This window comes from Sitophilus oryzae, unplaced genomic scaffold, assembly GCF_002938485.1.
Source record: "Sitophilus oryzae breed Bouriz unplaced genomic scaffold, Soryzae_2.0 scaffold_1801_pilon_pilon, whole genome shotgun sequence".
In the NCBI taxonomy this organism is placed as follows: domain Eukaryota; kingdom Metazoa; phylum Arthropoda; class Insecta; order Coleoptera; family Curculionidae; genus Sitophilus; species Sitophilus oryzae.
In genome coordinates, this window is record NW_022146504.1 from 449877 (window position 1) to 463777 (window position 13901).

Genomic DNA, 13901 nt, shown 5'->3' on the forward strand with positions numbered 1-13901 from the left:
ACATAAACACACATAAACACTTAATCAAATATCTCCACAACGACATGAACTAAATGGAAATGGGGCGAAATGTCTAACGTACATATAGCGTTTTAACTGATTTTAATAGGGAGTTACAGCCAATTCATATAGAAACCAGAAAATCAAAAGTGTCCGGTACTGGGAACTGTCCGGCGCTGGGGCAATCTCCCCTAGATATAGTACTACACCAACCGCATTCTTTGTTTAAAGGCTAAACAGTGATTAACTATAATAAAATATGTATAGTTAATCACTGTTTAGCCTTTAAACAAAGTTTATACAAACGGTGCAAGTGGGCATGAGTCTTATCCGTCGGTACATCCACATTTTAAAAGCATTAAGTCATTTGATGTCTTCCTGTTTTAGCATCCATATTGAAGCAGGGACCATATAATATAGCATTTTAATGTTCTTAGCCTCGTTGGTATAACTATTCTCGGATGGCACAAAAATTTAGAGAGATTTAGATTTTGAGGAAACCAGCCCTAGCTATTTCAATCCTTTTTCTGATTTCTTTAGAGTGGTCTACCTGGCTGTTCCAATTCTCTGCCCAAGTAAATATATCTCTGCGAGGTTTCCAGTTGGAGGCCGTTTATCATTATGTCGATGTTTTCATCGTCTTGCGGATGTCTGTTGAAAATCATTGTTTTTGTCTTGACGGTGTTAATCTCTAGACTCATCCTGATGCTTTCTTCTGCCAGTTTGTCCATTAGGGTTTGCAGCTGGTCTTCGGATTCTGCTAATACCACGGTGTCGTCTGCATCTTATATTGTTTATCATTGTTCCATTTATTTTAGCCCCTTCCGGACAATTTTGAGATTTTCGTATTATATATTCGGCGTATACGTTAACAATAATGGTGACAATATGTATCCCTGTCTAACACATCTTTGTATGTCTACGTATCTTGTATTGTCTTTTTCTGTTCTGACACAACCTTTGTGATTCCAGTAGGTATGTGTCGGCCTACTTCAGTCTATTTCAGTGAGAACTTCTAGTATAATTTTTCGTGCTGTATTCGATCAAAGGTTTTTTTGTGGTCATCGTAACATACGTACCGGGTGGCCAACTAAGAATGGGCGCCGGCTGTATCTCAGAAATTACTTATCGTATAACTTTGGGAAAAAAATTCTAATAAGTAAATCGACCAAGAGAAATCGCTGGAAATTATTTTCAAGTTCGAAAAATGTTCGCTAGAGGACGTTTCTCTGGTAGCTAATCAGAAAACAGGGTTTTTCTCAAAAATATGCAGGTGAACAGGTATTTTAAATATTACTATTGTAATCATCGAGAAATTTGTAATTTTTTATATATAGACTGTTTTGCTCTATCTCTTAAAATAGAGTGGTGGGGGAAGGTTAAACTTGCTTTTATTAAAATAAGGATAACTCTGGTTTAGGTTACCGGATTTAAACAAACTAGGGCTCGTTTAAAAGAGCTTTTCTTCCTTAATTATCTCCAGTATAAATTTTGTTTCCATAATTTTTTTCGTGGTAGCTAGAGGGCGCTGTTTGACGGCATAACATTTATTGCGCTTTTGCATAGAAATTTTAAATAGGAAGCTATATTTCTCTTTGCACAGTTAAATAGAGTACAAAATTTCCAAAATATCAGTGCAAACCGCATCTTCCTATCTTCTTTCTAACCGGAGATATTAAGAGAACAAATCATGTTAGGCTGCCGCTTAGAATTATATGGTTTAAAAATTATAGTAGTAGGCTAGGAAACAAAAAGGGATAAATTAGTTACGTCAAAATATCAAAAAGTTTAAGTTCAGTTTTCATGCATCCGAATTTCGGGCGTTTTCTTAAAAATAATGACGTCATAAATATTTAAACGTGTTTATGTAACACTATCATCCATCCATATAATTTTCACAAATTTCTTGGTTAATTATACGTAGGTAGTCCTCAGATTAAAATGTCCGAAAGTCGGACAATCAATAATTTTATTAAAATTTCTAGGACTTTTGTGCCGCCATATTGCTTTTAACAGAAAACGGCCGAATTTCTTATGGTCGAAAACTAGGGGTATATTTCATGTAACGTCATTTAGTTATTAATCCGATATTTTCGTTCTTCATTTCATTTGTTTTCGTGTTTTACCTGTTTTTTGTGTTATTTATTATTATATTATAAAGTTTATGTCGTTTGGGTCACTTTTCATATACCACTAAAAGTGCGAATCTTAACAATATACACTACTGGTCCAAATCTACCCTTGATGCAAGTAGTTCAGCACCAAGACCGTTGGTCGGTAAATGTTTGGCAGGAATTCTAGGATGGCGAATGGTTGGACTTCTTTAATTATCTGAGTGAAATGAACTATCCATAATTTCTAAGAAATTAATTGTTTATTAGGGGATGAAATTACGTTTGTTGCAATTTCATCAACATGAATGCGGTTGGTGTAGTTGATGCAGCTGGTGCAGTTGTGCCGCTTATTTTACTATGAATGTGTGGGGCTTCTTGTATACCACTTACTTGGTTTGGTTTGATTTGGTTTGGTCATCAAACCAAACCAAACCAAACCAAACCAAATTCAATATGCCTGGGTTTTAATTTATGGGGTCGAATCAAGAACGAACATGGATAAATCAACCAAACAACCCAAACCAAACCAAACCAAACAATTAAATGGTATTAAATTGAAATTAAAATATATTTTTTGATATTTTGTCGTAACCAATATACCTCTTTTTGTTTCCTAGCCTACTACTATAAATTTTAGACCATATAATCCTAAGCGGCAGTCTAACATGATTTTTTCTCTTAATATCTCCGGTTAGAGAGAAGATAGAAAGTTGCGGTTTGCGCTAAAATTTTGGAAATTTTATACTCTATTTAACTGTGCAAAGAGAAACATGGCCTCCTATTTAAATTTTTTATGCAAAAGCGCAATATCTGTTATGATGTTAAACAGCGCCCTCTAGCTACCACGAAAAAAAATATGGACACAAAATTTATACTGGATATCATTAAGGAAGAAAAGCTCTTTTAAACGAGCCCTAGTTTGTTTAAATCGGGTAATCCAAACCAGAGTTATTCCTATTTTAATAAAAGCATGTTTAACCTTCCCCCACCACTTTATTTTAAGAGATAGAGTAAAACACTCATATCAAAAAAAATACAAATTTCTCGATACTTACAATGGTAATATTTAAAATACCTGTTCACCTGCATATTTTTAAGAAAAACCCTGTTTTCTGATTGGCTATCAGAGAAACGCCCCCTAGCGGACATTTTTCGAACTTGAAAATAATTTCCAGCGACTTCCTTCCTAACTTCTCTTGGTCGACATACCTATTAGAATTTCTTTTCCAAAGTTATACGATAAGTAGTTTCTGAGATACAGCCGGCGTCCATTCTTAGTTGGCCACCCGGTACAGCTCTCTTTGGACTTACAATTTTATTATTTGAAGTTAGATCTACATATTTTTCTTAAATTTTAATAAAATTGAAATTTCTATGTTTTTTTTAATAATTATGTCTATTTTAGAAACATATCAGAATCAAATCCAAATGTTTTTGTCAGTTACACATTTACTTGTCAATAAACATTAATAATTACTAAAGAAATAATATGCAATTATTATTAACAATATGCAGAAAAATATTGTTAATAACAAATACCTTAATTTATCAATATTCTTCTCCATATACATACATGTACCTATTAGTAGAATTGTAGTGAGAAAAAGCTAGTGAAAATGAAATTACAATGTAATTTTCAAACTTAGGAAAACATATGTCCAAAGTGTTGAGATTTAAAATAAAATGTACTGTAGTTGAAATGTGTATTCTTTTTCTGTTATAATCGTTTGGGATTGAAAGAATTGATCTTCAAGAGTCAATTAATCTTCAATAGTCAATAATATCTTCAATCAACGGTTGTAATACTCATGATTCCAGCACTCCAAGGGGAAAACTACCAAAAACAAAAAAGAAAAAACCAAAAACAAAAAAACACAAACAATGTTTCATGAAGAGACGAAATGTTAAATATAGGAATTTAAAATTATTTATAGTAAAACTCTTAAGGTAGGTATTAGAAAATAATTGATAATTCGACTACCATGCATGGTTTAAAAGGTGTTTTAATCGCTCCGTTTCTCTTTTTTAGCATTTTTACATGGTTTGGTTAATTTGGTGTGGAAATCCATACACAACGCCAATAATAACTTATTATTATTAGAGGTTACTTTTACTAAATTGTCTGATGTTAAATAGAATGATTTTTACAAACACAACCAGAATCGTTTTTCATATACATTAAAATTTGTATACAGTACAGTACTTGTCTTAAATATAGAAACATATGTTTACACGAAAGAAAATAAATATCACTATTAATAAATGTATATTTCTAAAAATACATATAGGTGGATTTAAGTCTATATGTATGTAAGATCGTTTTATATCTACTTTATATTGGAAATAACCTTCAATTCTAAGCAATAAACATCTTTTAACATAATTTTATTTTATGGAATTTCTTACTATCGTAAACTCATATATGTACTTCATATATACTATATAGGTTTGTGTAGATCTTTACATGTAGGGCCCCTTTTACGCTCTAGTCTAGATGGAGACATTTCTATAACAACAAAAAAATAGTTGTAGGAAACAACTGGGAAAACATTTATCTTGACAGATAATATGCAATGGCTTTTTAACTCTATGAAGATTCAAAATAACTACCGGGGGTCTGGAGGGGAATGTAGACTCGGTTGTTTAATGTCATCAAGCACTCATGGATGGGGAAGTGGAAACCGGCCCGGGAAAAATAGACAACCGGCCCAAATCCACAAAAACAAATTGACCATAACGAAGAAACATATTTTATTTATTCATATATAAGTAAGGGTGCTTTTCGCTCGTACAAAAAGCTCTTTGCCTCCGTTTTATAAAAAAAAAACTAAGTTGTCTTGATCAAAATTTTCGTAATTTGCAATATTGGGTCGGACATCTGAATTTTTACTTCAAAATTGCTCAGTTTTACAAGGTATTACTGCTTTATTTCCATTATCGATAACAGTAATTTGCTCTTGAATAGGCTAAGATTTTCAGTCACGATTTTGAGAAACTTTAAGACTCCCTGATTCATTCAGTTCAGCTGACCCAATCCTCTGTGAAATACATTACTTTTAGTTTTTCGGGTATATACTTTCTTACACATTGTAGAAAGAAATTCTCTTTTTTCTGCTACAGCAGAAGCCTCCTCGTGTACACGTGTTTTTAACTGAATGAACGGCGGTCGCCATTAAAATTGCAGCATTGTTTAGGTTATTATATAGTTCTTATCACAAAACTTTTCCTCTATAATTTTCTTCATTTAGCATCTTGTATGATAATGCCATGACTCAAACGAAAAAAAACCTAGGCAATACCCTTGTATATATGAATTTATTTTTACTACCTAGGCAGTGGATAAAAATGTGTTCTGATGTAATGTTATGTTACAGTCCATAATAAGAATATTTGGATTTTCGAGACATATCAATATTTTATTATCTAATGGAAAATAAATTTCTTGCAGTTTTTAGGTATATAATAAAATAATATAAGAGTTTCTTGCCTTGAACTGCTAATATAGAAATTAATTCCACGCTGGGTTCGACATAATGTGGACCAACCTGCTCTCACTACCGGTTTCGGGGCCCTACCTCATCATCAGGTGAGCTTGGGTCGTTTCCACAATATGTCGAGCACAGCGCAGAGTATATACACATGACTTGTCGTAAAGTAGCGGTAAGATATTAAAAAAGCCTTTATTTACTATCGATAGTTGTGCCTCGGTGGTACGAAAGTACTACCATTGCACGCAGGCCGCAATCTCGCGATGCGGGACTTAATATCTTACCGCTACTTTACGACAAGTCGTGTGTATATACTCTGCGCTGTGCTCGACATATTGTGGAAACGACCCAAGCTCACCTGATGATGGGGTAGGGCCCCGAAACCGGTAGTGAGAGCAGGTTGATCCACATTATGTCGAACATAGCGTGGAATTAATTTCTATATTAGCAGTTCAAGGCAAGAAACTCTTATATAATTTTATTATTTTAATAAAATAAAATAATTTTATTTTTTATATAATAAAATTATTTTATTTTAGATAATAAAATAATTTTATTATCTAATCTAGTTTAAACTTTATTTAACTCTTCTCTGCTGTCTCTCAGTAATTTGAAACTCAATAAAGAGAATATATTATGTTTATTTTATTGAGATCTACCAGCACCGAAAATATTTGCACTTATTTATTATAGACCCACCTTGTATAATAAAAATTTTCAAACTGAACAAACAACAGATGATTATTAAAATTATAAGTGTCCCAGAGAAAGACATTTTACAATAGTTATTTTACAAACTGGTGTAAATTATACTGATGCAAATTGATTAGTTAGTTATGGAGTCACTAAGGATCTTACGTCACTTTAGTTAGAAGATTTATTTTTTGCTAATCTAATCTTTTTTGAGCTCTGATTGGGACCGGCCCACCGGGAGTTTTCCCGTTTTCCCATATGGCCCATCCACCCCTGCTCATGGATGCCTGTTGTAGTAACAAGATTACGTTAGACTGGGTCAAATAACATGTACAATGTAGTGATAACAGGGAAACTAATATTGTTGACAAACAGCCAAGACTCTTGACAGATTAGTTAAGAAGGAAGCAGGTTTAAAAAAATGTTGGATTAGCTCCCTGCAGCTTATAGTCTATTGCAGTGATGACAGAAAAAATTGCGTAGCAAAACATCAACATAAAAAACGTCAAAAAGTTCTACAATAAAATTTACAGTTGCAAATGGGCTAAATAAATTTTACAGTGTCCTAAAAGGAACAAACAATAAGATTTTTGATGATGTCTAGCAGCTATCTTCAAACTGCAACTGAAAAAAGCTCACAACATGTTTGAGTTTGGGGCACCCTATATGAGCAGAATATACAAGAGGTTCAATGGGCCCTAAACAGGGTACAATGATTTAAATCAACTTGATTTAAATCGATGGATTTTTTTATTTTAATCGTGGATTTAAATCAAAATAATTAATTTGTTTAAAAACTTGTGATAAATCGAAAGATAACTGTAAAAATTATAATAACTTTTTCTATAAAGCTATGAAAAAAGTATTCTTACATTAAATATACCCTATATCTATTCATCAAATAAGTACAAAGTTGTAACGTTGTGGCTGTTGTAACGTTTAAATACTTTAATAGATCGAAAAATAACCGATTGGACAGATTTTTGAAGTTATTTCGTGTGAATCCATTACACTTCTAAATGAAAGAGATTTATTTTGAAATTGTGAAGTGCTAGAAATCCGGTATTTGAATATATTTCATTCGCAATCTCTAGTGCAGAAATAGTTTCTTCAAAAAAAGTTATGATTGCTGATTGTACATTCCTTTAAAATATGAATGTCTGTTATGTTTAATTACTAACTATACCTAAGGGGTCACTACTCGAGCTATAAGGAATGCAAGAAATCAACAATAACTATTATATCTAATAAGATATCAAATAATGATATACCAGTAGTCGGATGTGCTCGAAAACTTTGAACTACTACACGCCGCGCCGGTGTAATTGTTTTTCTGCACGTAAGCTAGTAATAAACAAGCGATGTAAGCTTCCCGGAGCAGAGATCGGTCCGAGATTCAGGTTCCCGAACGCCCCAAATAAATAAAGCGGAGATCGATGCGAAGAATGCTTTTTCGCTCTTTAAATTAACACCGAACCGAAGCGAAGCGATGGGTCGCCGGCAAGCGGGCCAAAGGATCGAGATCGGGCGCACACAATGCGCGCCCGCACGTGTACCCTGCCGGTTCTTTTTGTGCGCGACCCGTACCGCACCCCGCCCCCCTAATGGAATTAAAAGAGACCCCGAAAACGGCCTCCTCAATAGGATTTCGTACTTGGAAGGTGAATTGACGACGCCGGCCGACCGGGCTATAGAGAGCGCCCAAAGACCAACCTACTTATTTTTATTTCTTTTTTCGGTGGTACGTAATCGTTAACTGGTTTTCGCAATTCTAGGGCCGCGAGGCATGTTTTCGCCAGCGTCCAGCGAAGGGTCTCAATGCTCGGCTAATTGAAAGACCTGGTTTTCGAGGTCTCGAGATACCCAAATTTCAGTTATGACAGTTTCCGGGACGTGCCGTCACAATCGAGATCTCAGTCGCTTAAAACATCGTTTATTAAAAGTAGTTCGGTCTTTATATCAGTTGCGAATATTTAGAATCCATTGCGACCTTTTCAGATCTACTGTGGTCTTCTTTTGGATACTTAGGTAACATTCTCCAGTCCTATCCGTTTCATAAAGTCTAGCAACTGGGACACTCAATCCTTCATATTCCTACATATAGCTCCTTGTCCCTCCTCTAGGAGATGCGAGACCGTGTCGTTGGTGAGAAAGCTCCTAGTCAGGTGCTAGGGGGAATCCCATCTGACATCTTGGCTGGGTCTAAGGAGCATCTCACTGTCTTGTCCCTGGCTGTAATGTCGTGGCCAGGGACAGAACTAAGACGTATAACGATGCCGGATGGGACTACTCTGTCCGTCATTCCAGGCACCCTCTACTGTCTGTGGTCATGTATCACGAGCAGAGGGTGTAGAGGAAGTGTTGATTTAACCGCCCGGACCAAGAGGAGACAACTTCACCAAAAACCTAAATCCTACGATGGCCGGACCAGGTCAAAGGAGATGCCTGGCTAGATAGAGAACTAGCCTCTACTGGTCTCAACCTTGGGGTACCAGGGGGCACCCCATTGTATTCTCCTCTGCCTAACCAAAATAAACCAACCCCCTAACAACACTGAGAGCATTAACAGGGCAAGTTAATGGGACGAAGGACCAACCCCAAAGGGAGCTACTGGAGAGGAAGCTGACACAGCGCGAAACCAGCCTCCACAAGTGGCACACAAGCAACCATCTCTTCTAGTAGGTGTCAGGAGTCTATTTCTAGACCCAAAAGGCTACACAAGCTACCGTTTCCTATATCCGGCCTGGGTCAACTACGATGAAGCTAAGGAGTAGATGTCAACGGAGCAGGAGTACCGAGATACCTCCAACTGCTCCACGAAGGATTCACTCCAAAGGAAGCAAGAGCGAAAACAAAAATTTAAAATATGACAAACAATTATAAAAAAAATTAAAAACAAAATTAATTTTTGATTTAAAAAAAATTGCGTTTGTGGTCTACAGTCTACAAGCAAAAATGAAAATAAATCGCAAATTTTAAAATTGTTTTTAATAATATAAAATATTTCTGGTAGGCCCTAAGTTGACTCTTATAAAATTGGCGTGGATCCCATGCCCACAACCATCGAAATTTTACTAGGCGCCGCTGCTTGAAAGTATACTACTTAAAAGTAAACGTAGACATTAGACGGCTCTCAATATCGACTGTATTCAGTTGAGAGTCGGAAAATTAACGTCCTGCTATTACCGCTAAAGAGAGTTAAAGCTGAAAACTGTGTATAGTGTCGAAACACCCATTATTGCCACTAAATCTTTCAGGAAAGACGATTTTGACCACCCAGACTTAGCCATAAATGAACGAACAGTTTTCCGAAACATTATCTTTATTAACAAAAAAGTATATATAAAAAGTTTTAGAACTATTTTGGGATATAATATTTGCATTCAAATGTCAACAGAATAAAGTAGGGATTGAAACCTTTGGTGTTATATTGACCAAAATAAAACATTAACTCACCACAATATACACCAAAACACTTTACATTTGCTCAACATATTTGCAATTTAATATTTTTCTATTATAAAGCTATTCTCTTATTATACTATGTTTCAAAATTACTGACAGCGCAGCGAGAAAGGCTGGGGTCATAAAACTTCATAAACCATAGGCGCTACAACTAAAATAAATTGTTTCGCCCTTGACTGAGCCAATATCTTGGCTGATCGTCCTGTAGTTATTCTGTAGTATAATAGCTACCTGATCACTTTATGGTTGTGAATCCCTGAAAGAGAAGAAGTGGAACTGTGAGCCCAAAACATCGGAGAGGAATCCATGAGTTGTTGATGACTGTTCTAGAAGCATAATAAGGAGACGTGTACGCCTTTTACTTAAACATGGAAATACCAACTCTCGAAAAAATTCAGGAAGTTGTAAATGAAGGCGAAACTTAGAGGAAACATGGCAGAATTCAATTCTATTAAAAAAATCTGGCTGTACAGTTCTTGTGAAGCGTTTTTAGAAGGATTATCGACTGGTTTGAAAATCCCTTCGGGAAAAGGACGCAGGCTAATTATAACACATATTGGAGGAGATAATGGATTCGTACAGAATGGACTACTGCAATTTGAATCTAAATCGACCAAGGGTTATCATGAAGAAATGACGGGTGATGTTTTTGAAGATTACTTTTCCCAAATAATAACATTACTTCCAGAAAACTCTATCATTGTTATGGACTTATGGACAACGCCAGTTATCATTCGAGATAATAGATCAGAATCAGCCATGAAAAAAACTGGGGTTGGTTAGTAAATAAAATATTTAACCGGAAAAGTAGCAACTAACTTATTAACTGATTAAACAATTTCTTGATATTTTTTTATACCAGGTATCGTGGCTATTTTATGATCTAATAAGGGAAATATAGGCGTTATAATAGGAAATATTAAATTGTAAATATTTTCAAAATTATCGTATTTCAGAGTAACTTTATACAAAGAACTCAAAGAATTGGAGCATAAAAATTAAACTGAACAAAGATGAAGATGTAATGCTGGTAGCACAGAAGTTAACACTGAAAACTCTATACAAATATCTTGCTATAGCACATAATCTTTACAAACTGAAGAAATATGTCTGTAAAAAGAATTAATCAAGATGTCTTTACGGCACTGACAGTATTGACACCATACATTTATTTATGTATTTACGTTTATTTATGTTTAAATACTATATACCCACATATTTTTATAAACATAGACATTAGTACAGAGGATGTTTTTATTTATATAATAAGATTCATGAAACTATCAAAACATATTGATAATACTAAATTCAACAGTAATTATTTTTCCTAATTGTTTATGAGCTTTTTAGGCTATTATAAGATCGACAAAAAAAAAGTTTTTTTTTTAATTTCACTCAAAATGAGTTATTTTGGTCATAAATGACCTAAATACAAAATATTTTTATGGTGTCTGTCTGTCTGTCAAAAACCGCTATACCGATTTTAACCAAATTTGGCACAAAATACTGTGGCACCCGAGAATCTGGCCATTAGTTTTTGGTGGGGGTGGGGGATTGGTAAGGGGGTATGGGAGGGAGTTAAAAATTTTAAAAAATCGTAACTCCAAAATTACAGTAGCTAGCGAAATCCAGTTTTCAATTTAAGATTAGGAATAATATTTTAATTTATTATTATTTAATACCATGCTGAAGAACTGCATAACTGCAAGTCAATATATGATGGAACGGCTACAACGAGCACAAAAAAAGCAATAAAGACTATTTTTTCAATTAATTATGGAACTCCTACTAAGCAGTTATTTTTACTTTATTATTACTTTTAAATCTTAAACAAATAAAACAATATGAACAATCTAAATTAATTTATTACATAAAAAATAAACTTATTAAAACAAATGTTGCATTAAATAAAAGCAGTGACTATCACTCATATAATACAAGAACTAGAGGGACATACAGAAATATGTATAGTGCTACAAAAACATGTCAAAGACTCTCCAGTATACAGAAGTGTCCAAACATTTAATGATCTTACAACTACAATCCAAAATGAAGAACGCACAAAACTAAGTAAACAATTAAAAGACTTTTACAAAACCAAACAGTAATGAAACTTTGTTATAAATTGAACTTATAGATATAAAATTGTTATAATGTGACTTCCTATTTTTGAAATTGCTATTGTATAATCTCACTTGTTAAAGTTTTAGATATATTTATAAAAATTGTATTTAGGCCTCGGTGCCAGTTATTGCACTATTTTGGGGTCATTAATAAATAAATTAGAAAAAAAAATATTTGTAACAAAATTTGTAATAACATCAAAATCAGTCAAAGTCGCAGTTCTTGAGATAAAAAAAAGAAAAAATTCCTTTACTTTGAAACTAAAAGAACTGCCTACCAACTTTTTATTAACATATTTTAGTATGGGCGGCTATACGTGCCTCCCGGCACCAATTTTTTGAGCTGGTTTTTAAGCTTTTTTGAAACTGATTTCTTGAAACTTCAGCTCGTACCGAGTTATGATATACCTTATCTCAATACCTATATAAAATACTAAAATGAGTACTAAAACAAATGTTTAGATTTTTTTATGGGGGTTATACGGCAGGTGATACGGACGAGTGGTTCATTAAAATATATTTTCCGGTCGGATTTTTATACACTAAAAGTTTAAAATTCTTAAGATCAAGTATTTCCGTTTTCAAGGGAAGTCGTTATTAATTTCCTAAATATTCAACAGAAACAACAAGCTTTATTTTTCTATAATAAATCTCTTTATGAGTGTTTATGAGAGAATTTAACAGAATTATTACATGAGTAGCCCAATCATATCGAATTTTTTCAACAATAAAATTAGAGAGTCGGAATTTTTGACGCAGAAAATTCAATTCACTACAAATTGCTTTATAACCATTTTTTTTTTCGCAAATCGCAAGAAATATTAAATCTAAGATGGCGGACACTTCCCATACCAAATAATACACTCATAGGCACGAAAAGCGGGCACTTTAAAATTGTGATGTACCTATTTTAAATTTTTATATAGGGTGGTCCGAAGTGTATTCTGGAAACTTCGGCAACATAAACTGCAGATAAAAATAAGTAAAAAAGTTGGTAGAAATGCATGTCCTAAAATGCTTAGTTTCAGAGATACAGGATGTAGAAGTTTCATTTTTATTTCGATTTTTGTCAAATAATTTCTGAAGTAACGTCAATATTTGGATGAAAACCTCTTGTCTGGGAGTTTTTTGAAATGAGAAATTTGATTTTGATGTTAATATGACTCCTATTTGTAGAGGGCGCCACCTACACGTGTTTTAATTGTTTTGAAGAGTAATAACTAGAGAAGAGTAAAAAAATATACATCTCCGTGACTTTTTACCTTAAAAATGTGGTAAAAATCGCTACGAGCAACCATTCTCAAGATATTTAGAATGGAAATAGTCAATACATGTCATTATTGACAAAAAATAAACACATTGAGTAGATAATAATTTCATTGAAATAATCTACTCAATGTGTTTATTAGATAATTATTTGACTGAAATAATCCTTGTAGCAGAGCCATCATAAAACATTTTTAGCCGACCATACCAATAGGTATGGTAGGCTATTAAGATCGACAAAAAAAAGTTTTTTTAATTTCACTCAAAATTAGTTATTTGGGTCATAAATGACCTAATGACTAAATATTTTCATGGTGTCTGTCTGTCTTGTCTGTCCGTCTGGCAAAAAAAAAAGTTTTTTTAATTTCACTCAAAATGAGTTATTTGGGTCATAAATGACCTAAATACAAAATATTTTCTCTCATGGTGTCTGTCTGTCTGTCTGTCCGTCTGTAACACGATAACTCAAAAACCGCTAAACCGATTTTAACCAAATTTGGCACAAAAATACTGTGGCACCCGAGCATCTGGCCTTCAGTTTTTGGTGGGGGTGGGGATTGGTAAAGGGGTATGGGAGGGGTTTAAAAATTTTAAAAATCGTAGTCACAACTCCAAAATTACAGTAGCTAGCGAAACGCGGTTTTCAATTTAAGATTAGGAATAATATTTGCAACAAAATTTGTAATAACATCAAAATCAGCCAAAGTCGCAGTTTTTGAGTTTTTTTTTTAAATTAATCATAAATTTTTCTG

General features: G+C 33.8%; 1 protein-coding gene across 3 annotated transcripts in view; it reads right to left on the reverse strand.

Moving 5' to 3' along the window:
* Positions 1 to 13901, reverse strand: part of LOC115883012 (insulin-like growth factor 2 mRNA-binding protein 1) — a 221651-nt gene that overhangs the window by 80353 nt on the left and 127397 nt on the right. The window lies entirely within an intron of this gene.